The 26,232-nt window shown below is 42.5% G+C and overlaps 1 long non-coding RNA gene across 1 annotated transcript; it reads right to left on the bottom strand.

Annotated features, from left to right (window-relative positions):
• On the bottom strand, positions 1-25,908 carry LOC308663359. Its single transcript, XR_014025382.1, has 3 exons — positions 25,790-25,908; positions 24,926-25,038; positions 1-126 (listed from the first exon to the last, which is right to left on the bottom strand). It is a non-coding gene; the product is annotated as an uncharacterized lncRNA (long non-coding RNA).
• Between the last annotated feature and the right edge of the window lie 324 nt (positions 25,909-26,232).

Below are 26,232 nucleotides of genomic sequence, written 5' to 3'. Positions count from 1 at the left end.
GTTTTTGGGTCATCGAACCAATTTCCTTGTAATAACATCTATATTAATTGATATTGGCAAAACCATTGAGAGGACTTGTAGGTCTAGTGGGTCATCTCTTTATTCTTCCATATTGATGTAGTTGTTCTGAAATAATAATAATAATAATAATAATAATAATAATAATAATAATAATAATAATAATAATAATAATAATAATAATTTGGAAGGGACCTTGGAGGTCATCTAGTCCAACCCCCTGCTAGGCAGGAAACCCTATACCATTTCAGGCAAATGGCTATCCAGTCTCTTCTTAAAAACTTCCCATGTTGGAGCATTCACCACCTCTGGAGCCAGGTTGTTCCACTGGTTAATTGTTCTAACTGTCAGGAAGTTTCTCCTTAGTTCTAGGTTGCTTCTCTCCTTGACTAGTTTCCATCCTTTGCTTCTTGTCCTGCTTTCAGGTGCTTTGGAGAATAGCTTGACTCCCTCTTCTTTGTAGCAACCCCTGAGATATTGGAACACTGCTATCATGTCACCCCTCACCCTTCTCTTCGTTAAACTACACATACCCAATTCCAGCAACCGTTCCCTATATGTTTTAGCCTCCAGTCCCCCAATCATCTTTGTTGCTCTTCTCTGTACCCTTTCTAGATTCTCAACATCTTTTTTTACATCGTGGTAACCAAAACTGGATGCAGTATTCCAGGTGTGGCCTTACCAAAGCATTGTAAAGTGGTATTAGTACTTCACATGATCTTGATTCTATCCCTCTGTTAATGCAGCCTAGCACTGTGTTGGCTTTTTTTTGGCAGCTGCAGCACACTGCTGGCTCATATTGAAGTGATTGTCTACTAGCACTCTGAGATCCCTCTCACAGTTACTACTATTGAGCAAGGTACCACCTATGCTATACCTGTGCATTTGATTTTTCCTGCCTAAATGTAGAACCTTACTTTTTTCACCATTGAATTTTATTTTGTTAGATAGTGCCCAGTGTTCGAGTCTGTCCAGGTCCTCCTGTATCTGCTTTCTCCCTGTTGCTTGTCACCTTCTTGCCACTTTCCCCTCTAATGGACCAATCATTTCCTTCACTTTTTTTCTTGTTTTTATATGTTGAAAGAAGCTTTTTTTGTTATTTTTGACTTTGGTCACAAGCCTTAGTTCATTTTGAGCCTTAGCTTCTCTGACTTCATCTTTGCAGGTACAAAGGTATTTGCTGATATTCTGCCTTAGTTATGTGCCCCTCTTTCCACTTTCTATACTTGTCCTTTTAATATTTCAATTTATCAGAGAGTTCTTTATGCAGCCATGCTGGTTTCTTTTGAGAGCTGTTATTTTTCTTCTTTGTTGTTATTGTGCTAGACTGGGCCTTTATTATCTCACTTTTCAAAATTTCCCAAGCTTCTTGAGTTGTTTTCCCCTTTAGGATTCTCATCCATGGAATTCTTCCCAAGGTCTCTCTAAGTTTATTGAAATTAGCTCTTTTAAAGTCCAAGACTCTAGTTTGGCTGTGTTCTACTGCTTGTGCTTCCAGAATGTTGAATTCCAATATTGCATGATCACTTCCCCCGAAGGCTCCTGTGGCTTCAATACTTTCTATCGTTTCATTTCTGTTAGTGAGAATTAAATCCAATATGGCTAATCCCCTAGTTTCCTTCTCTACTTTTCAGGAGAGAAAGTTGTCTGCTATGTTTGTCAGGAATCTGTTTGATCTTCCACTTAGTGCAGAGTTTGTCTCCCAGTTGATAAAGACCCCCATTACTCTTGTGATGTGCTTCCTGCATACCTTAGTTAGCTGACTAGCAAAATTATTTGTCTTCTCATCCAACTGTTCTTTTTCTAGATCCTCTAGTTCAGACATGTCAAACACAAGGCCCGGGGGCCGGATCCGGCCCGTGAAGTGGTTTCATGTGGCCCGTGAAGCCATCCTGGAAACAGTGAGGGAACGGCCCCCACTGCCTTGGCCCTGGCCCAGAGACCCTCCATCTGCCAGAGACCCTCAGATCTGTCCCACTCCTGCCCAGGCCCCCATAGGCACCCTTGATGTGAACGATGTAGAGCTGGCCACGCCCATCCAGTAGGCCATACACACTTTAGCCATGCCCACCCAGTAGGCCACACCCACCCTGGCCATACCCACCCGGCCCCCTGAGGGCAACCGCAATGCTGATGCGGCCCTCAATGAAATTGAGTTTGACACCCCTGCTTCTAGTTCCTTCTGAGTTGTATAAGAAACCTTTTCCTTTTTCCAGGTTGTCAATGTCTTTTCTGTATTTTCAAATATCAATATTTGTTTAATAGTAGATTCTTCTGTCATGGTACTTGAATGTGTCATTTTTTTTCTATTGTATTTTGTATAGCTGATTCTTTAATTGTGGTCAAAATTTGGGCTTTCATATCTGGGCTGTCTTCTTGTTCCTTCCCATAGCCTCTTAGTATTTCATTGGTTGTGGTAAGAATTTGGATTAGTGTTTTTAACATAGCAAGAGTTTTTTCATCTTCATCTGTAAATAAATTTTGTTCCTGGTCTTCTTCCATGTTGGTATTTTAAACTAAAGGTGTTGTGATTCAGGGTCAGCCTGTGGGTTCGGCAGTTGGGTCGGACGACTCAGAGGAGGAGAGGGGTGTTGAAGAGCTTGCTGAGGGGGTTGGAGAGCTTGCTGAGGGGGTTGGAGAGCTTGCTGATGAGAGCCTTCAGCAAACCAGCCCTCCCACGCATTCCCCTATTATACAGTTCAGGGCGTGGCTTCTCTCTGCCTCCTTCCGAGGTGCCCCATTGCCTTCCTCTGTTTACTCCTGATTGACTGACTCCTGCGTCGGGCATCCTTGAACAGGGCCAGCTGTGGGTCATCTTCATCCACGCTGTCAGGCTCACACAGCTGGGTCTCCGTCGTGACCAGGTGGGAGGGGCCTGGCTGAAGGCTCTCATCAGCAAGCTCTCCAACCTCCTCAGCAAGCTCTCCAACCTCCTCAGCAAGCTCTTCAACACCCCCCTCCTCCTCTGAGTCATCCGACCCAACTGCCGAACCCACAGGCTGACCCTGAATCACAACAAAAGGCTTTATACTTAGAAAATCCAAAAGTAAGAATTTTTTTTTCTAGATAGGGAACACAAAGCCTTTCACAGCTTTTGTTTCAAAGTTCTCAAGGTTATGTATCTTATCTATTTCCCTGGGCAGTCAGCCAGGCCCCTTTTAATGTTTCCCTTTGAGTCCCAAAGTTGTCTTAATCTTTTCAGGTTTTTTGTTGTTGTTTCATAAGAAACAATCCAGATTTCCAAGAGAAGTAGACAATGAACAATAGGAAATAAAAAATCTTTCAATCCACATGGTTTGAGAAATAAAGTTCCAACTGGGATTCAGTTACTTTTTCAATATTTAAAACACCCCTGGGTATTTAGTTGCCGCTCTTTCTGGAGGGAGGGCTGAAATCCCCCTTGCCTCACCACAGGGGGGAAAATGCTTAGCACCTTAATGAGGTACAGAAAGTAATTAGGGTGTAAAAGAGGTAGATCTCACCCAGTCTCTTCCGTGCTGCTTTAAGAGTTGCCTGGTGGAAAATGTGACTTCAGCTGTTCACAGCCTAGGGACGAGCCATAATGGCCGTTCCTTTTGTCCACCGGTTTGGAGGGATCACCCGGTCCAACAAGAGAGTTGCGGCTCTCTTGTGATCCAGCAAGCACCCCTCCTTGCTGGTCGCCTCTTCAGGGTGACTTTCACGTCCCCCAGCAATGCGAAACTGGGTGGGGGAGAGAGAGCAAGTCTCCCAGCCATCCATAGCAGCTGCGTGACAAACCGGAAGTCTGAATTTCTTAATTCCTCTGTACTTTGTATAATGTTGTTTATCCTTATTGGATGTTAGTTGAGCAGGCATTTTTTGTTAACAGGATCCCTTATGCAAGATTTGTATTCTTAATGGACTTTTTAGCTGCAGCCTCATTTACCATAAGATCTCTCACCAATTTCTTAGAATCTCTTACATAATCCCTCTCACATAAACTGAGTCTTTGGAAAAGTAGGATGGAAGACAAAAGTATTAATCTTCAGAGCTAGACAAGTTAAGGAAGGAATAGTTCTATCTTTTTCAGATATGGTTGGGACAGAGGGTGATTGTTTGGGAAAACAATTAATGATTTGGTAGGAAAGGAACAAATAGAGGACATAGTGCATCTATTGATTCATCATCCTGATTTAAAAAAATATAAATGATCTCAGCAATCAGGTATACAGCATGGGCTGAAATATATATTTGTATTTTAGAAGTTGAGAACCAGTTTGGATAGTGGTTAAGGTATCAGACTACAAACCAGGATACCATGAGTCTGAAATGGCATAGGGTTTCCTGCCTGAGCAAGGTCCCTTCTAACTTAACAACGACAACAACATCAACCATTATCATCATCCTTTTAACTCAATGCCAGCTGGATGACTTGGGGCCAGTCACTCTCTCAGCCCTGGGCAGAAAGCAATAAAAAACCTACTTCCGAAAAACCTTGCCCCCAAATCTGCAGGGACTTGTCCTGACAGTCTCTGAGAACTGGACACTACTGAATGGAAGAAAAGATAGTTAGGGATATCAAATCTGGACTTCAAAATTCTGGATGAACACAATATGGCAGCAAAGAGCTACAAATAAAGTCTAATCTCACCTATAATTGCATTGGAACTGAAACATTTTGAATGCAAAGTATTTGCTACGCAACTGAGCTATGGTGTCTCCCTTAAGGTTTTAAAACATAAAAATAACTCAGCCAGACCAGTTCATGTTAATGCAGCATTTTGTTTCTTTCAGTTTCCAGCCAAATTGCTTACAAGCAGGAGATCCGAGACACCCTTGCACCTTCTGTTGATCCTATGTGTGTTGTCTTGAAGGACGACAGCGAGACAGCAGGCACGGTTTAAACAACGTTTTATTTGGGCAGAGGTCCCGGGCAAAACAGTGCCGGGAATCTCTCGTATTTATAGTGAACAGCGAAGAGAACAACAACAACAAGAACCAATAAACAAGCAAGAATCTCCCGCCAGACAAGGACGCCCAATAAGAGGGAGACCGGCTAAAGGTAGGCGCGGCTGATGCGGCTTGTTGCCGGAGCCAGCTGGCAGCTTTGACAGCTCCGGCCGAGCTGCGCCTGCGCAGCTTCCTGAAGTTTGACAGCTGTCATTGCACTGCGCATGCGTGGCAGTTTGACAGCTGTCAGAGTCAGCCGGTTTGACAGCTGTCAGTGTACTGCGCATGTGCGGCAGTTTGACAGCTGTCAGAATCGGCCGCTAGCCGCGTGTGGGGGGGGGATTGCCGCGGCAGCCTTTTGACGGTTGTCAACGGCTGCCGGAGATCCCTTATAGATGTGAGGGGTTTAATAGTGTGTGTGAATATGTAACACCCCTTCCCCCCTTGCCCCTGGAAGTTCAACTGGGGGCAGTTCTATTAGTCCTGCTGCCGGCCCATTCATAGTCCGCCAGGTACGTGGGAGCCTTCCGTGGTCTGGTGGAGCGGCGGAGGCTCGGGCTGGGCTGGCTTGTGCTGGGCTGGTCTTCCCTTTCCACGGTGGGGAGAATTTCTGGGTCGGTGGGTTGGGGGTTGTCGGCGACGTCAGGAACGATCGGTACTGGGCTAGGTGGCGATGACGGTGCTGGTGGGGAAAATAGTGTGCTCGGCTGGGCTCGGGAACTGCAGTCCTGCGGTGTGCGGTTCCTTAGTTGGTCAGCGTGTCTCCGGATGAGCCTTCCGTCTCCTAAGTCGACGAGGTAGGAGACTGGGCCAGTTTGGTCGGAGATCACGCCATGCAGCCACTTGTCGCCGACCCCGAAGTTCTTTGCCCAAATGGGCTGGCCGGGAGGGAAGACCTTGGCAGTCGGTGAGTTGGTTTGTTCGGCGGCTGCCCTGTCGGGATGCAAACGGTCCAGTTTTGTGACTAGGCGGCGCCCCCATCGGAGTTCGGCCGGAGACTTGCCGGTAGTGGTGCATGGTGTGGAGTGCTGGGCCAGGAGGTATTTTGCCAGTCTGCAGTGCCAGTTGCCGGAGATGATTTTTCTTAGGGCATCTTTGGTCGCCTTCACCATGGCCTCTGCGAGACCGTTCGAGGAGGGGTGAAAAGGCGCGGAGGTGGCGTGCCTAATCAAGTTGGCCTTGATGAAAACCTGGAAGTCAGTGGAAGTGAATTGGGGGCCGTTGTCAGATACGATGACATCAGGCAACCCGTGGGTGGCAAACACCCTCCTCAAACCCCTAATTGTGGCTGCTGAGGTTGTGCTGGTGACCGGGATGACCTCGAGCCATTTGGAAAAACTATCTACAATTATTAGAAAATTTTGTCCCTGGAAGGGGCCGGCGTAATCGACATGGATTCGGGACCAGGGGTTTTTTGTCATCTCCCACTTATGGACAGGGGCATGAGGGGGCGGTGGCCTGGTCTGTTGGCATATGTTGCAGGTTGCGACAAAGTGTTCGATGTCTGCATCGAGCCCTGGCCACCACAAGTAGCTGCGGGCGAGGGATTTCATCTTAACCACCCCTGGGTGGCCTTCGTGAAGGGAGGTTAAAACTTGTTGCCTGTGTGGGGCGGGTATTATGACCCGGCTGCCCCAGAGGACGCAGCCGAGGTGGGCTGACAGTTCCAGGCGCCTTAGGAAAAAGGGCTGAAATTCCGGTCCGGGGGATGTGGATTGCCAGCCGGTTTGGACCCAGGTCAGAACCCTGCCCAGGAGTTTGTCCTTGGTGGTTGCTGCGGCTATTTCTTTGGCTGATACGGGTTGGTCCGGCAATTCCTGGATGGCCAGGATTTGGCCGGCGGGTGCGGGGTCTGGGTCGAGGTTGGGCAGGGGCAGTCTGCTAAGGCCATCTGCGTGGCCCATTTCCTTGCCTGGTTTATGTTCAATTTTGAAGGAGTATGCTGCTAGGAATGTTGTCCAGCGGAGCATCCTAGGGGATAGAATTTGCGGGGTCAATTTGTCCCAGGTGAAGAGCCCTAGCAGGGGTTTGTGGTCAGTGAAGATTGTAAAGTGGCGGCCATATAAGTAATCGTGAAATTTCTTCACGCTCGCCACCAGTGCTAGGGTTTCCTTGTCAATTTGTGCGTAATTGCGCTCGGCTTTGGACAAGGTCCTGGAGTAATATGCGATGGGCGATTGAGTCCCATCGCTGTGGAGGTGGCTGAGGACAGCGCCTATGCCATAGGGGGAAGCGTCGCAAGCGACACAGAGGGGCATTTTTTCTTTGAAGTGGGTGACAGTGGACTTGCCTGAAAGGAGTTGTTTTAATTGGTTAAAACTGTTTTCGTGGGCTTGAGTCCAGAGCCACTGGGCTCCTTTGTCTAATAGCCTGTGGAGCGGCTCTGCTATGGATGCTTTGTGGGGGAGGAAAGCATGATAGAAGTTTATTAGTCCCAAAAAGGCTTGTAATTCTGCCTTGTTTTTGGGGGGTGGGGCTCCCCTGATGGCTTTGACTTTAGAATCCGTGGGGTGGATTCCGTTAGCGTCAATTTTGTACCCCAGGAATTCCGTAGAAGGAACTCCGATGGAGCACTTTTCCTTCTTTAATTTGAGGCCGGCAGTGCGGAATCTTTGAAGCACCTCCCGCAGCCTGTCAGCTAATGTGTCTTCCGTTTCCCCTGCGATGAGCACGTCATCGAAATAGGGGCAGACCCCAGGGATTCCCTTCAGAGTCCGCTCCATGGTCTCCTGGAATATTCCAGATGCAACTGCTATCCCGAACTGCAGGCGGTTCACTTTGAATGCTCCGCGGTGGGTTACAATTGTTTGGGCATTGGCGGTTTGTTCTGAGACTGGTAGCTGCAAGAATGCATGGGCTAAGTCTAATTTGACAAATATAGTGCCTGCCTGAATAGAGGAAAGCACGTCCCTGACAGCTGGGACTGGGTAGGCGTGGGGGTTCAGAGCCCGGTTCAGGGTGGCTTTATAGTCCGCGCAGAGGCGGACCTCCCCGTTGGGCTTGACAGGGGTGACTATGGGGGTCTCCCAAGTGCCCCCTTCTGTGGGTTCTATGACTCCCAGTCCGATTAGCCTGTCAAGCTCTGCCTCTATCTTAGATTTGAGCGCGAAGGGGACTCTCCTCGCCTTGATCCTGATGGGCATGACTTCTGGGTTTAATTTTAGGTCGATGGGCGGGCCATTGAATTTCCCCAACGACCCGTCAAACACGTCTGCGAATTGTTCACAGACGGCTTGTAATTGGTGAGGCTGAAAGTGGTTCACGCCCAGGATTTTTATACCAAGGGGTTCGAACCAGTCGAGGCCAATGAGACTGGCTCGTTTACCAGTTGCGATTTGGGCTGTTAATTCCCCCTGGAAACGTTGATAGCTGATGGAGAGCCTCGTTTCTCCTTTTAATTTGATAGGGGCGCCCTGGAAATCTGCTAGCAGAATTTTTGAGGGGGTAATAGGAAACCGGCACCTGAATTGGCGTGCGATCCCTTGTAATGGACAGAATGGAGACCTAGGACCCAGAGTCCACCTCCATTTCGCAGGGGATGCCCTGAATCCTAACCTGAATTTTAATTTTGGGGCGGATGAAACTGGTGGTTAGGGGCCCCTGGTCCGTGTTGGTGGTCATGACAGATGACCGCAGGGCCTTCCCTGGCAATTTGGGGGTGGGGATATTACCTTCCGTGGCCGCCTCCAGGTCGTGAAGGGTCTCGCGGCCGGTGCTACGGCAGGCGGAGCGAATGTGGCCAGTTTTGCCGCAGCCATGGCACTTGGCATTACGAAATTTACAAGATGCCCTGGCATGGTTGCCACCGCAACTGGCGCACTTGGAGCGGTTGGTGGTCTCTCTTGGGCCTCCGGCCAGACGATCTGCCCCCTTGTCGCCCTCCCGGCGAGTCTGAGGGTTGGTGGGTCTCGGACGGATGGCGTCCACTTCAGACTTCTGCTCGGTCGTTCCTGGATCGGCACTTCTAGGGCAGTCGTGGTGGACTGACCCCGTGAAGGGATTTCCAGGTGGCAGCGCGTCTTCCCGATGGCTGTCTTCATATGCCATAATTTCTATAGTTAATTCGGCCAGGTCCATCGTCGGCTTAGTAACTAGCTTCTTCTGGAGCTTCAGGTTCCGCAGACCGACGATGACCTGGTCCCTTATGCGGTCCTCGAGGTCCGGGAAATGGCAGCGTCGGGCCGCTTGTCGGACCGTGGCTATGAATGATTTGGCCAACTCGCCTGGTCGTTGGTACTGGCGGGCGAAGTACAATCGTCAGTACAGCTCGGACTGTCTCGGGGCGAAATGACGATTGAGGCGGTCGACCAGCTCGGCATATGGCACAGAAGCCACCGGAGCAGGGTCGCAGAGCCCCACGGCGACATCATAGACCGCCGGCCCGCTGAGGCAAAGGAGCGCCACAGCTTTGGGGCGATCCTCGACAATGTTGTTGACGAGGAGGTACCCCTCCACTTGCCCGAGATGCGATTCCCAGCCCTCGGGCTGGGAGACATCAAATTCGCGGACATGCCCAAGATTTGACATACTGTCAGGTCCACGGGTCTGCTTGGGGTGGAATGCGTGGAGGGCTCTCCCGACCAGCAAGTGACTTCAGCGGTGTCAGCTGGTGGGACGGCTTCCCTCCTTCACTTGTGGCTTCAGCTAGTGACTTCAGCTAACAAGCAGACCCGTATCCCACCTTCGTCGCCAGGTGTGTTGTCTTGAAGGACGACAGCGAGACAGCAGGCACGGTTTAAACAACGTTTTATTTGGGCAGAGGTCCCGGGCAAAACAGTGCCGGGAATCTCTCGTATTTATAGTGAACAGCGAAGAGAACAACAACAACAAGAACCAATAAACAAGCAAGAATCTCCCGCCAGACAAGGACGCCCAATAAGAGGGAGACCGGCTAAAGGTAGGTGCGGCTGAGGCGGCTTGTTGCCGGGGCCAGCTGGCAGCTTTGACAGCTCCGGCCGAGCTGCGCCTGCGCGGCTTCCTGAAGTTTGACAGCTGTCATTGCACTGCGCATGCGCGGCAGTTTGACAGCTGTCAGAGTCGGCCGGTTTGACAGCTGTCATTGTACTGCGCATGCGCGGCAGTTTGACAGCTGTCAGAATCGGCCGCTAGCCGCGTGCGGGGGGGGATTGCCGCGGCAGCCTTTTGCCGGGGATCCCTTATAGATGTGAGGGGGTTAATAGTGTGTGTGAATATGTAACACTATGAAATTGGTATTTGGAGGCATGCTATTTAACACTGAGTCTTTAAGATCAGCATCACTTATCGAATCCTCCTTTAAAACTACTCAGCTTAGGGACCAGCACCATATCTTGTAGTAATGAATGTCATATGTTAAATAAATGATGTATGAAAAAAATCAGCTAATCCCCATTCATTTTGGCTACCTCCTGCTGCAATTTTGCAAGGTCTTTTTTCTAATGTGATGACCAGAACAGTATATAAGATAGGTCCTACATTTCCTTGAAGAAGCTATTTTATCTATCCCACTAACAGAGGGATAGAATTAAGATCACATGAAATGTTAATACCACTTTATGATGCTTTGGTAAGGCCACACTTGGAATACTGCATCCAGTTTTGGTCACCACAATGTAAAAACGATATGGAATCTCTAGAAAGAGTGCAGAGAAGAGCAACAAAGTTGATTAGGGGACTGGAGGCTAAAACATATGAGGAACAGTTGCTGGATTTGGCATGTCTAGTTTAAGGAAGAAAAAGACGAGAGGTGACATAATAGCAGTGTTCAAAATATCTCAGGGGTTGCCACCAAGAAGAGAGAGTCAAGCTATTCTCCAAAGTACCTGAAGCCAGGACAAGAAGCAATGGATGGAAACTATGAAGGAGAGAAGCCACCTAGAACTAAGAAGAAATTTTCCTGACAGATAGAACAATTAACCAGTGGAATAACACCTCTAGAAGTTGTGAATGCTCCAATGCAAGAAGAGATTGGACAACCATTTGTCTGAAATGGTATAAGGTTTCCTGCCTGAGCAGACGGTTAGGCTGGAAGACCTCCAAGGTGCCTTCCAACTCTGCTGTTCTATATTCTTTAACTTTATAGTGTCCTGAATGCCACTGAAAAACCATGCTGGTCCCTTACACACAGGCGTGCACACACATGCACACAAAGATAGAGACAGAGACAGACATACAGAGAGACACACAGACATAGGCACATACACAGCATGGGGAGACCTGTGTTATGGAACAACTTCCCAAAGCAGTTGGTTTCCATGTTATTGGCTTTTCATATGCTTTTAAAACCTGAAATGTTTTAGATATCATAGAGAATGTATTGTTTTTGGTTTTATGTTGCCATTCTTACATGTATTATGGAAATTGCATTTCATTATTGTTTGCTACATGGCTATTGTTATCCATGATTTCATTAGTATAAAGCTAAGAAATAAAGAAATATTATTTTCTTTTCAAGCTTCCTCCCACCCCCAATTCTTGAGTTTTTAGATGCTTGCTTCATTATTATGAAATGCTATATATACCTCTGATGGAATCCATAGTAATAACCCACGCATCATCATGGCAATGGCACAAATTATATAATTCACTTTCTTCTGTGATCCTTCTGTGAATATTCATGGTTGACTTTGACTGGCAATTTTCCATTTTGTACATATATTAAATGTAATAGCATTGCAGTCATTGTTTCCTGTTGGTTTCCCAAACCTTGTATTGTATACCATATCATGATCATTTTTTAGAGTTAAGCTGAGGGTTCCTTAAAAATTAAAAAGGTTAAGGAAATGTAATAATTTAACTTTGTCACTTTATCAAAAAGATAAACTTTCTACTCTGCAAAATGCTGGGATATGTGCATAGCTGTTTTCCATGGTATTTTGTTTGGAGAGAAAAAAATGTTTATTTATTAAATGTATTAGGTTGCTCAACATGGCAACTTTGGGCAGGTACAATTTTAAAATATTACTTTATACTGCTATATTAATATTAAAATATTAAAAACAATGTTAAATATGCAAACAAATGCTGTATTAAAAATAGGGGGGGAAAACAGCAACAGGCCTCCAGAAACACATTCATACACGGTCCAAAAAGAAGAAGCCCACAACAATCCTAGTCCAAGGTTTGGGAGAACAGCAGGGTTTAATAGCTCTTTTAAACAAGGTTAAAATTGGGGCCAAACACATCTAGGGAAATGTTGTTCCAGAGGACAAGCACTGTGACAGAGTAGATAGACTTTCCAGGTCCCACCAGATGACACTGTTTAATGGATGGGACCTGGAATATGTCAACTCTGCCTGATCCTGGAGGATGGGTAAAAACTATGGAAGACAGATGGTTTCTTGCATAATCAGGCCCGGTGCCATGAAAAATGGGCTCTGAATCTTGTAAAATAAATTACTGTGTTTAATAAGCTACTGCACTTGGAGATGAAGGGAAAGTCAGAATGATGTAAGAAAAAAGGAATTTAACTTTCACTGTGTACCGGTCCATAAAAAAAGAAAATATGTTAAAGCTCTTATTTCTCTATGCTACTGTCTCAGGGGCTGCGGATTAAAATTTGGGCCCAGAGGGGCTTTAGTTAAATGAATATTTTGCAATAAGATGAGCTTTGCAATTTGTGAATATGTTTGCAGCACATTAACTATAGCGTTTATGAAAGTTGTTCTGGCTTTTTTAGTTCTTATTTTTAAAAGTTCTTTTCAGTTAGGGTACACTGTCATCTCTTCAGAGTTATGGTGCACTGCATTCTTGTCCAAGGCTTGAAGGTTGGCATGGAAACTTACTTCTTTATTGATTATCAAGTGGTTGGGTACAATTCTTCCTGCACAAAACACTACTAGGTTCAGTTCAGAGGCATTAAAACATGTGGGCATTTAAAACATAACACCTGAGAAGCTTACTCTGAATGTAGATGTATTATTTCTTTTCAATACGCATGTGCCATTTAATCTATTTAGTAACATTGTGCCTATAGGAATAGCCTAGCTCAAACTGATGAGAGAGATAGAGAAAATGAGAGATGTGAGCCAGCAGAAGACAAAAGACAATTTATAGAAGATAATTCCATAAAATGCATTTAATTTCAGGTAAGCCATGTTAAGACCAAATGGCTATGGTTCGTGGAGCCTTGGGATCTGGGAGCTTAACATTGTTAGTTCAGGTAGACCCCGTGTGCAACTTGCAGTTTCTCCTAGTCTCACAACTCCTGCTGGAAGAGCAAGTGGCAGTTTGTCCCTAGGAGAGCCTTTGTGCCTCTTTGTGTTGTGCCCAGTAGTGCCCTTTCTTGAATTGTGAGGCCCTGCATTCAGTCACTCATACCCTGGTCATCTCACTTTTGAACTATTACTATGCATTTTACATGGGCTACCCTTGAAGATTATTTGGAAGCCTGGCTTGGAAAACTGGCTTGGAAAACTGGCACAGAACACAGCTGCATAGACAGTTCTAGAGGCCCCTTTGCTGGCCCATGTAACCCCACTGATATATGAGCTGCACTGATTGCTTCTGGGTCCAATTCTAGGTGTTGGTTATTATCTTTAAAGCCCTTCATACCAGAACCAGTGTACCTGAGGGAAGCCTCTCACTCCAATGGGATTGGCCTGACCAACTCACTTCAACAAAAGGGCATGCTGCAGAGCCTGTCAGTCAAGGAATGTCAGTTGACAGGGTCCAAAAGAAGACCCTTTTCTGCTGTGGCCCCCATTCTCTGGAACATCATGCTGCTGGAGGTGAGAACCAGCCCCACCCTCTTGGCCTTTCAAAAGAGCCACAGAACTTGGCTTGGGACCCCAAAGCAGCATTCCACATTGGAGGTGGCTAGTGGAGTAAGGAAAAAAAATCCCATTTCCATTCCGCTCATATACTGGTTTCTAGATTTATCCAACCCCTGTTAACCTTAATGTTTTTAACATTTTAAGGTTTCTATACTCCTGTTTTTATTCTGTTGAAAGCTGCCCAGAGTTACTTTGATAGTGAGATAGGCAACATACAAATCTAATAAATAAATCTGTTCAGAGGATCACATTTTGTTTAACACCCTTGAATCTCTGCTGTCAAATGATTTTAATCTAGGGCCTGAAATATTTTGCAGATGCCATATGTGCTACCAAACTTTCTCACATTATTTCACCCAGGAAATAATATCAGTTAAATTTCAACATTTAGCTCAGCAACCAGCTGTGGGATATTTAAAAGATGAAAACAAACCAAACCAGAATAACAGAGTAACAGTATTGGAAGAGTTGAAACCAAACCAAGCCTGTAACCTATGTAAAATTTTGGAAGTACTATAATGCAAATATATTTCCCTACTTTTGCTGTCTAGCTGAAATTCTCAAAGAAGTATAACAGGCCACCTAAATTTCAATTCTTTGTGCCCATGCCTGGCTTTTAATTCTACAGTCTATTTAATTTCTAATGCAATTTTGCCATACATATATTTAAAAGGCAGCTCCATGTGTATCTGCATGTACATATGTATATTTTATTGTTGTTACTCAAGAATCTCCAACTAAATACTATACTTATTGGTTTGGTCTCAGAGAGCTATGGATGATATTTTCACAAAGCACTTGATGTCAGCCTTTCAGTCTTCTATTTTGTGTTTTTTAAATGCTTCCTTTAGCTGGAGAGGCAAGGAAAAATGGATGTGTTGAGTCTGCAATGTAGATGTGTACGGAGGTTCTCAGTCATCCATGTCATGGTTGTCCCAAAGGTGCTTTTTCAAAAGGCAACTGGACTTTCCTTCCTTTTCCTTGAATATGTTTTGCTTCTTATCCAAGAAGCTTCATCAGTTCTGAGCTGAAGATTATCGATTACTGATCTATATCTCACTTGTATTAAGAAGTGCAGAAGTGTAAACAGTCATTTTTATATTCACAGCAACTGTTTGATATACTGTAATTCACTTCTGTCTCTGAGGTAAAGAATTGCCTTCAACTAGATGGGTAGGATACAAGTTTGTAAAATAAATTAGGATGAGCTCCATTTTAGTCCTGTTGATGGTACTTTGCCAGACATAAATCTTTGCTTATTTGTCACATTTGACTTGCCTTTGCCTCCAGCTGCTCAGATAAGTGAGCATAAACTTGTTTTTTACCTTCACAAAAATCCCTAGGCTACCTTTGAATCTCTCAGGAAAAGTTTTACCCTTCTTTAAATCATAACTGAGGCCATATACTTCAAAAACATCACTTCTACCTTTGTATCATGATCCTTAATCACCAGGTCAATCAATGTTCTACCTATTTCTTCCTATACGTAAATAGGTATTTCTATAATGCATTGTCTTTTTTTGGTTTGCATACTCAACAATTTGATCATCTATTCTGCTAAAGTCTTTAGTAAGGATAGGAATGACCTCATCTAGCTATGTTTCTAATTGTTCAGGTATTATCTAGCCAGGATGCAGATGGACAATAAATCTCTAGAGTGAAAACCCTCGTTATCTGACAGATCAATGCCATGCTTGTGTCATGAGATATAACTCAAACACAGAAAGAAGGAAAAATGTCTATGGATAGGTTTCTCAAGAGTAAATGCAGTTGTTGTATAAAATATTTGAAAGAAGTCAGCTGCAGACTTTTCTGCTGCACCAACATTTTTCATAAAGCTTTCTTCATCTCCTGAAAAAGCTAAGCGTTCCCTTTTTCCCTCCTAAATCCCATCCATTCCTTCTCTCTGGGTGGCTCTTAAAAAGCATGGCATGCAGATGTTTAAGATTACAAGTCAGCAGAGCAGCTTTTAACCTGATAGAACACCGCAGGGAAAACCAGAAGCTGGAAAGCTACCTCTTTGAGATGACTCAACCCTTGGAACTGGGATAAGAAATATTTCAATCAGCCAATAAGGATAGAATTAAAATAGCTCCTGTGCATGTGTGAACATATGAACATCAATCAAAGAGGTAAAGTACATCTTCCAAAGAGGTTTAAAATGGAAGGGGTGGGTGGAGAGGATCTATACTTGAGTATAAATAACATTGCTTATGATTTCTGCAAAAATTCCCCTCTTACAGTTCTTTGAATTTTAAGAGCATATGGATAATAATAAAAAAATCTAAGAATCTAAAAATCTGCAGTAAATTCAGCAACACAGAATATTTTGAAGAAATGTACACTACTTTCAGTAGTTTATTTCAAGCAGTCCATTTGAAAAAACCCAGCATGTTGCATATGACTGCAGCTTTGCTTGGCAGTACATCTAAAGCCTTTAAAACAGTGAGGAAAGGATAGTGAGTGAAAGGTGCCAGTGTTCCTGTTTAATAAAAAAAGAAGAAAAAATAATAGGAGGAAGTGTGTGGTAGGAAAGAGAGAATTTCAGGAGAAAGGAAATGGAAATCCCATGCCAATTTCTTAATCCTGGCAGTGCCATTGCATCGTGTTCACCTAGAAATATAGAGTTCCAGATCCAATCTATCATCCAGTCATGAACTTCACTGGACATTTTGAGGAGCTGGCATTGTTTTAACTTGCCCTACAGCAGAGACTTACAAGAGCTGAATGAAAAGCAGAGATCTTTTGATATCTACCTTCAGATGTTGCTTCAACGTTCAACCTTTAGCACAGCCAGTGGGGGGATTCAAATATGTGAACAATCGGTTCCCTGTCTGGATGCCGCTTCTGGAAGGCCATTCTGGGCTTCGGCAACAAAAAAATTAGCTACTGGTTCTGCCAAACTGGTGCGAACTGGTTGAATCCCACCACTGAGCACAGCTAACAGTGAAGGATGGTGGGAACAGTAGTTCAGTATTATCTGTAGAACCCCAAGTTCCTCTTTAATGCTTGAAGATATATCAGAGATATATTTTATTACATAGCTGTTGAATCAGCTTGCTATCTATAAGTTGAATTTAAACAACCCAAAATACAAGTAATTAAAATATGAAAAATCATTGTACTCACAAATTAAGGTTGGGTGTCTTTTTCTGTGTGCGTAGCTAGTTTGCCATCTTTACATAGGGATTAACCTTATTTATTTAATTATTTTGTTTAGTTATTTCCCACTGTTTATGTGCTGAAAAATTGGAAACATCATTGTGCTAGTGAAAGATAATAAAAAATCTCCTTGAAACAACATATCAAATCTTATGAGGGTTAAAAATATGCAAATATAGGAAAGGAGAATAGGCAATTATTTGCATTGGTTACTCTCTGTCAGCGTAAAAGTGCCTTGTGAGCTCTGTGGACTTGCCCGTGTCTTGGGTTGCTGAGAAGGCATATAACTCTGATTTGCTCAAGTGCTTTGATCTCAGCTGAGATGCATGAATGGAGGCGTACCGGTCTGGCAGGCAGGTTTTTAAGTCCTTTCTTTGAGCCTCTTGGGCTCATGTTTATTGTATGGATCTTTGCTAAATACAGGGAGATGCTAATTCGATGCATGCTGCAAAATAAGAAATGAGTTCAAATGGAAGGCTGAACTCCACCGAGGCTTTCAACACAATTCTTTCTGTACTTGGAAGCCATCCTAGGAAGTTACTGTACCATACAGTTCTGCAGTGAAGAGTTCTCTTACAAAATGTCAGTGTTGTTTAGTAAAAGTCCTGCACACATGCAAAAATGCAGATGCACAAAAAGGGTATGTTAAAAGGTCTTGTTCACCCATCTTTCTTCCACCCGTCAAAGAAAAAAACTCATTTGCAAGTTGAGTCAGCTCGGTATGCAATATCTTATGTTTGTTTGGAGGTACTGTAGGAGGTGGGGAGGGTTAAAGGATTGAAAAAGCCATAATTGCTTAACTAAAATATATCACAATTCAGTCAATTAATGTTGATCATTAAACAACAGAAAACAACTCAAGTATACTCTTCCAATTATTTTGCATTTATTACCTGTGCTTGACAGTAGTGCACTTATACAGAAAGCCACTTTCATTTTCTTTCTCGGTGAATGCTTGGGAAATCTTTTACCTTGTTACCATTCATGGAATGACAAGAGTTCAAGACACAGCTCATACTTTGCATGCAAAAGATCCCAGGTTCAGCTCCAAGCATCTTCAGGAGAATACGTTGCTCTCAGAACACTGAAGACTTTATGCAAATTGATCATAGTAACCTAATGGACAGGGACTCTGCTCTGGTATAAACCGGTTTTTTTAAAGGAATGGATATGTAATAGATCAAGACAACTTAGAATGGGAAAATCAAAGCACGCTCCTTGGATTTTTTGTTTTGCTTTGTTTTTAATTCATACCCAGAGATATTCTGGTAGTTATTGAAGCAATGTCTTGAAACATTGTCAGCAGTAGTCCAGAGATACAGGTAAAGTCCTCGACTTATAGCCACAATTGAGTCCATACTTTCTGTTGCTAAGCGAGTTTTGCCCAATTTTACAAGCTTTCTTGCCAAACCTGTTAAGTGAAACACTGCAGTTGTTAAGTTAGTAACATGATTATTGAGTGAATCTAGTTTCTCCATTGACTTTGCTTGTCAGAAGGTCACAAAAGGTAATCACATGACCCCGGGACACTGCAACCATTTGCGATGTTCCCTTGATCGACTCCCCAGATACCTCCTCAGAGGTCAGCTCAGTGGAGGATGAGCCCATTCCTGGCATGTCAGGAACTGAGTTGATTGAGGGCTCTGAACGGCCATCCAGAAGAGATTTGGAGGAGGCTTCAACTGGGGAAACTTATAGTGTTAGAAGGGCAGCAAAGATGGTTGACTCCAGCATCAAAGGGTGCAGTGACAAGAGGCAGTTGCTTCAATATCCAGGAGGTTTCACAAGGAGTCTCACCCCCCTGAGGAATCCATGAAAGTGGGCGGCCTCCTCCAAGTCTCTTCCAAATGGCCATTCAGAGCCATCAATCAACTCAGTTCCTGAAAATGTCAGCAATGGGCTCATCCTGCCCTGAGCTGACCTCTGAGGAGGTATCTGGGGAGTTGACTATTATAACTATGGGTTGTTAAGCATCTGAATTTTGATCCCATGACCACAGGGATGCTGCAAACTATTTTCAACTTCAAATGGTCACTAAACAAACTGTTGTAAGTTGAGGACTACCTGTAGTAGGAAAATTCCATCATTACTTTTTAGTCCTGGGAAGCAGCAAGGGAAGTGATTAAGGAAATCTTTATTCAACATGCCTACTGGTTGCATGTCTACTTCAGTCCATATTTAATATTTACCTAGATATGAATATTTCATATATTTGCTTATTCTGTTTCTTTCAGTAATGCACAAACTTATGTGTATTAATTATCATGTTTATTTAAGCTTTTCATTATCTCCTTTAAACAGAGACAATTTTATACCTTCATGTCTGAATTTCAGGATGACACAAGACCAAAAGGTGAACCCCCGCTAAGGCCTAGGAAAACCTAAGATGTCACACTATACCTTTTGGGGGGCACTTTTACTGTATTCAAAATCATTAGATGTATGATTTTTTATATATTTTGAGAAAGTGGCAAAAGATTACATTCTGGTGTTCCAATTTCTCAGAAGGAGAAAGCTGCCATGATAGTTCATTTTGTTGATGTTGATTGCAATTAGGATGATATAGATATTTTTTGAAGACAGCCATAACTCTATCAGGTTGGATGCTAATTGCCTTGATTGCTGATCAGATGTTGAGCATCTCCAGGCATTGCACAGTATTCTGTGACCAAGTATGACCACATATTTAATAACTAAATACTCCTTTACATCTAGAGTCATAACTGATAGGGGATATGCAAGGATTAAAATCAGGTACTTTAAATCTGTTAAATGTGGTACAGAAATCTTGGAAGTTCAGGGTTTTGTGTGGTTTTTTTTCAAATTTGTGATACTTTCACATAAACCAGTTGAGTTTTGGGTTCTGCTCTGATTGTTTAAAGCATGTTCCTCTTGATTTCCTCATACAGCAGGGGTGTCAAATTGCTGGCCCGTGGGCTGGATGCATCATGCAGAAGCTGCACGCACACACACCCCAGCTCCAGCAAGGGCAAAAAGTCACGATACATCACGACACATCACGTGATGCGGCAACTTTGACACCCCTGCCATACGGAAACCACAATACTTTAAATTCTCCCTCTTTTTCCCCCCTCTCTCCCAATACATGTTGCAAAGTAGGAAAATTGGAACGAAGGTACAAAGCTTCAGTGAATATGTGAATGTTATTTTGCATCTATGAAGCTTAACCATAAAAATTTCCCTAACCCAAAATTTCCTTTTTTGAAATGTAGGAATAAAGAAGCAACCTGCTCCCTCTGAATTAATACTTAAGGCATTAAAGCAATGATGATATCAAGAGGAAGAGGGGGCGGGGAAGGTTAATTAATGTCAAAGAATAGAACCTGGGAAGATGGGATAAGGGCATGTGTACAAAGACCTGAGAAAGTAAAGGAGAAATGTGGGAATTAATGAATAAACTTATTTCGAGAAAGGAGGAGGAGAAAAAGGAGGAGGAAGGAAGAATGAAGAATTTATTGCTCCCATCTGCACTTCTGATGTCTTCTCTAGCCAGTACTTCATTGTTAGTTGGTGCCTCAAGGCTTTTACAGAATTTAACCAGCACTATAAATGCTCACATTTAGACAGTACCTAGAGCTGAGAATAACCCTAGCTATGGAAAACATTCCTAGCCATGCACTATAAACATCACTGGGAAGATAAGACATATTGTAAGGCATGGGTGTCAAACTCTCCACGTCATGTGACGTGTTGTGATGTATCACAACTTTTTTTGCATTGCCAGAGCTGGGGTGGGCACGGCCTCTGCATGATGCAACTAGCCTGTGGCCTGGCAGTTTGACACCCCTGCTATAAGGTGAATAACAGACACATCCAGGAGAATAATTCATTGCAAAATTATTGCAGAGTCTTCGGCAACCATTCTTATTAATTGTTCATCCATGCAGTCTTCGGCAACCTAGAGGATGGATAGCATAGAATACACCGGAAATACTACACCTAACACTGTGCAAGAAATAGATGCTGAAAGTAAATCATCCTTGCTGTTTTTTAATTACTTCACTCAACATTAAACCAGGATTGGGCAATTTTTCTTCAAGTCAGCAGTTGAATTATTTTAAAATTATTTCAAGACCCCCAGGGAGAATGGAGATAATACGATGAGGACATTGAAGGTAGTTAATTCAAAACCTTTTGCCTCTTTTTGAAAAGGGGGGTAGTGGTTTGGAGGAAGGTCATCACAATAGACGTGTTAGATGAGAACCTGAAAAACCTGCAATTTGCTTCTAAATTTTGGTGACATTATTTTTGGAGGAATCATTGAGCTGCAGTACTGGAGCCATGTAGACCTATGGGAAATCCAATCTGAATTAGAGTGATTTTTGTAGTGTTAGTGATGATGTCCTCTATCACCTCTGCCAAGTTGCAGCAGCCAAAGAAAAATGAACAATTTATCCACCATGCCCCAATTGCCAGCTGTTTGTCTAACAACTGGATTGCATAGCTATCATTATTATGATTACCTCTGTATTTTTCCATACTTTTAGGAGCATCTTTTTAAGCATCTACTGGTACAGAATTGAATGGGGAATCCTTTCTATGCAATAAGCAGGATGCTTCCCTTATCACTCTTTTGCATTTTCAACTGAACTGTTTCTAATTCATTGTTAACTTAAATTCTTCAATTCAGAATATAACGTGCTATAGTATGTCAGGTGTTGGGTCAAATTTAAATGAATGGAGTAAAAATAAGTGCTGGTTTTTAAAAAAATGTTTTGCAATTCCCACTAGTAATCAGATCAGCATTTTGTGCCTTGGCTCTAGGACCTTCAGTTAATGAAGTGACTCTTAGCCTCCCTTGGCTTCATTGCTTAATGCAGACAGCAGAAGAGAGCTTATGCTCAACCAAATTAAAAGCAGAAGCATGCGTGCATGTGCATTAACACACATACCTTCTTTCTCTCCCTTTCCCTCTCCTTCTCTCTCTCTCATACACAAATACACAACCCTCCTCCCAGTTCTGTAATGTTGTACTTGGTGGGAATAAAAATCCGTCACAAACCCCTCAGGCAATCAATTTATGCCCTGAAGCATGATATTTGATTAACCATGTTATTATCTCAGCTTGTGCAGCTACAAATGTTTTACGCAGCCATAAAATTGTCCAGCATTTGAAATGCACATTTAAAAACAAAAATCCTGGAGTGTTTGGCTCTCTGACCTCATGAGACTCTAAAGCCATATCTATAGTCAATCAAACTTATTTGTAAGGTACATTTTTCATAAGTTACGTTAAACTGGAAAAAATGTGGAAATGAAAGGTGTTTGTTGCTATTTTATAGTGTATACTCAATGTTGTCTTATTTTCAAATGATATCAAGCACATGCTGATATTCCAGACTGAAAATTTCAATAATTTAGTCAGCAATCAGTTAAACAAAGGTTTGGGTAACAAACTGTTACTTTCAAAATAACATGATTTATACAAATGCTACTTCACTTCTCCATTATAGATCTGCAATGTTATTTAAAGATCACAGGAGTTGACAGATGCTATTCATGGTTTTAATTCTACTTAGGCTCAACATAAATCTGGTAAGCACTTCTCTTGGGTAGGTTTTTGAGGCTTTCAAGGACCACTTCACATACAAATTATGAGTACTTGGAGCTTGAGACTTGCAGCTCTAAGTGTCCCTGACTGCTGTGTAGTGGGACAGAAAAAGAAAAAAAACATTATCAGCCTCATGCACCCATCTAGATGAACCCACCCACTGGTAAATTAGAGCATTTTAAGTGTGGAATGGAATTATGAAATGAAAGATTACTGATTGCTACAACCCAAAGAAGTGACTCCATATTAATTTTGCTAGTTCTTTAACAGTGGAGTAATCAAACCATGCTGCAACTTTTCCTAGAGACTACCAGTGAAGAATAGCAAAAGTCTGGCATATGTCACTGTCTCAGTAAATATTATATATATCCCAGTAGGTATTTTTCATGTGCAATATTCCTAACATACATTTTAATGTAATTTTCCTTAAAGTACAGATTTTAAGTGGAATTCTGCCCCAATATACTAATTTAAATAAAACCCTCTCCCCAAAGGGCTACATTTTATGTAACTTCCTTGGTTTTTCTAGCTGACAGTGAAAAATGAGAGTGGACTTAATAACATTATATGTGCTGCAACTGAGTCTGTTTGGGTGGCTGATGGATATTTTTATGTAAAAGAAATTGGAGATGGATTATTGGTTATTCAATTTGCATCCACTTATTTGTGGATATCATCAGATATTTCTTTGAACTTGTCCAGCTTCTCAACCAATTTTTCAAAGGCAGAATGTTGCCCTTAGCAGTGATAATAGTTGTGCTACTGAAAAATCCAGTGGAAAAAAGTTCCATTATAACATTTTTTTCCCTGGGCTTTAATGGAAGAGATTATTCTACAATGGAAAGATGACTGTGCAGTTCAAAACACATGTTGCTCTGGGCTACCTCATAAACAAATAAGCACAAAATCCATCTAATCTCATAATGACTTTTTTCAAGTAACTTTTCTTCCTTGAAATTATTATTATTATTTTATTAAATTGATTGGAAGTGATAGGAAAATACAAGAAAATTTCTCTACCTGTCACTACTTCACTGTGATCTAAGCAGAACCTTTGAGATAAATGTTATCTTATTTTAAGTAAGTGTGAGAAACAGTGTGAGCTGCATTGGTTACCGGTTGCCTTCCAGGTGAGATTTAAGGTGCTGGTTCTTACCTATAAAGCCCTACATGGCTTAGGCCCGGGATACCTGCAGGACCGTCTGCTGCCAGGAACAACTTCCCATCGCCCTGTGCGCTTACACAGAGAGGGCCTCCTCAGGGTGCCGTTGGCCAGACAATGTCGGCTGGCAACCCCCAGGGGGAGGGCCTTCTCTGTGGGGGCACCTGCCCTGTGGAATCAGCTTCCCCTGGAGCTCTGGATGACCCCAGACCTCCGGTCCTTTCGTCGTGACCTTAAGACATTTCTTTTCCAACAGGCCAACCTGGACTGATGATAAGGGGTTTTTAATATGGTTTTAAGGTTTTATTGGTTGTAGTTGGGGCTATAGATATAGTTTAATTTTTAATATTTGTATTTTTACTTGTATTTTACTGTTGTTAGCCGCCCTGAGTCCTTCGGGAGATAGGGCAGCATATAAGTCCCAATAAATAAATAAATAAATAAATAAATAAATAAATAAATAAATAAATAAATAAATAAATAAATAAATAAATATCTGAATTATGTATTACCACTACAGTTTTACTCAGGTTTACTCAGTCTGCATCTCTTTGCAGACTGAGAGGAATATGAACATTGTAGCTTGGTGAGGGATTATTGTTTATTCATTTTCCATCCACTTATTTGAGGATAGCTTCAGATATTTCTTTGAACTTGTCCAGCTTCTCAACCAATTTTGTAGTAAAACAATGTTCTAATTCCACTCAGTCTGCAAAGAGATGCAGTATGTTTCTTATTTCAGATGGTTTAGCCTTGACGTAGAAAATATAAGCAAGAAGGATGCAACCTTCATTGTCCATATCAGAGCATTTTCAACTAGCCATGCTGAACATTAAAGGGAAGCGGGTGAGATACCTAAAAATATCACATAGCACATTGTTAGCCATAGAGTGCTGGACCAGGTAGATATTTTCTCTCATTTCTGAAGGCAGTTAGTTTTTGATTGGAAGACCTGCAATTCATCAGTTCGATTGATTGATTGATTGATTGATTGATTGATTTCATTTGATTTGATTTTATTATCTGCCCATCTCAGCACAAGACTCTGAGTGGGATACATCATAAGACATAAAAACAATTAAAACTACTAAAACTGTATAAAATAAATATATATGGCATCAAGTAAAGTTGTTACTATGGATGTTCATGCAACTAGGTAACAGGGCCTTTAACACACTTGGGGCCCCAGTCCTGGAGCACAACTAAGTCTTCATGGCCTTACAAAAGGCCAACTGGGACAGGGTCATCCTAATCTCTAAAGGGAACATATTCCAGAGCTATGGCAATAAAGGCACATCTTCCGGCCAGCCAACATTCCTTAGCTGATGGAGCTCAGAACATCCTTACCTGCGTGACTGAATTGGATGGGTAGAGACACCTGGGACAATAAGGCCTCTTAGATAAACTGGCTCCAAGCCATGAAGAGATTTAAATGTAATAACCAGCACCTTGAATTGCATCTGGGGAAGAAAAAAAAACAGTGCAGCTTGCAAAACAGTAGTGTGACATGTGTAGAATACCTGATAACATTTACTACCCATGCAGCTGCATTCTGCACCAGTTGAAGCTTCCTGGTGAACATTGCAATATTTATTTATTTTATTTATTTATTAATTTAATTTATATACCGCCCTTCTCTCAAGAGACTCAGGGCGGTTAACAGGGCAATACATAAAAACAGATACAAAAAAATTAAAATTATTAAAACATGATTAAACAGTGCCCATAATAATACAAATTTAAAATTAAAATCATAGTAACAATCCCACCCCGTCCCATCAGGCCAGGCCCGCTTCGTTAAAGAGATGGGTTTTAAGGTCGCGCCGGAAGGAGCGGAGATCGGGCGCCATCTGGAGCTCTACCGGAAGATGGTTCCATAAATCCGGTGCACCCACAGAGAACGCTCTCCCCCTGGGGGTCACCAGTCGGTGACCCCCAGGGGGAGAGCAATAGTCCAGATGAGAGAGCATGGGGCATGAGTGACTGTGAACAAAGCCTCCCTGTTTGATTGTTGAGCATTGGGTTGTACTGTGGATGCGAAGCCACAATTAAAATGCCAGCCATGTTTACCATATGATTTTAGATAATTTCTTTTAAAGAAACAAAAATTACTACTTTTAGAGCAAAACTGCACTTTATAATTACTCTATAAGGCAAAATACTTATTACAATGATAAGGGATTGTTAGCAAGCTTTATAAGGGAAAGTTACCATTTCCTTCAGATGTTGTTTAAATACATGTAGTTCCATCATTTTTTTTCAGATTTCAGGGAATTACGAAAATGAACAAATGTTACAGACACTATAATAATGCTGAATTTGAGAAAAACACGGGCAGTTCACTGTACTAAAATAACTGCTTTCTTTCTTCCTGAATGTCCTGGAAATTAAAAGAACAATATTACATTTTAGAGTTATAGTGATTGGCACACATTTACTGATGCCAGTTATAATAAATTTTGTATTCACAGAAGATTTCTTTAATAATTTTCTCATTTTCATAAACAATATATTGTGGTTACTATTAATTATGAAAAAATGCATAATTCATAATCAAATGAGAAAGTATTGGATCTAGTGGAAAACCAATAATAGAAAAAGTGGGCTGCTGCTGGTAATACCGCCAAAATTACAGAAGTCTAACTAAATGAGTT

This window comes from Vipera berus, assembly GCF_964194415.1.
Source record: "Vipera berus genome assembly, chromosome: 2".
NCBI lineage: Eukaryota > Metazoa > Chordata > Lepidosauria > Squamata > Viperidae > Vipera > Vipera berus.
The sequence above is the reverse complement of the archived record's forward strand: the minus strand, read 5'-3'. Positions and strand labels throughout refer to the sequence as shown.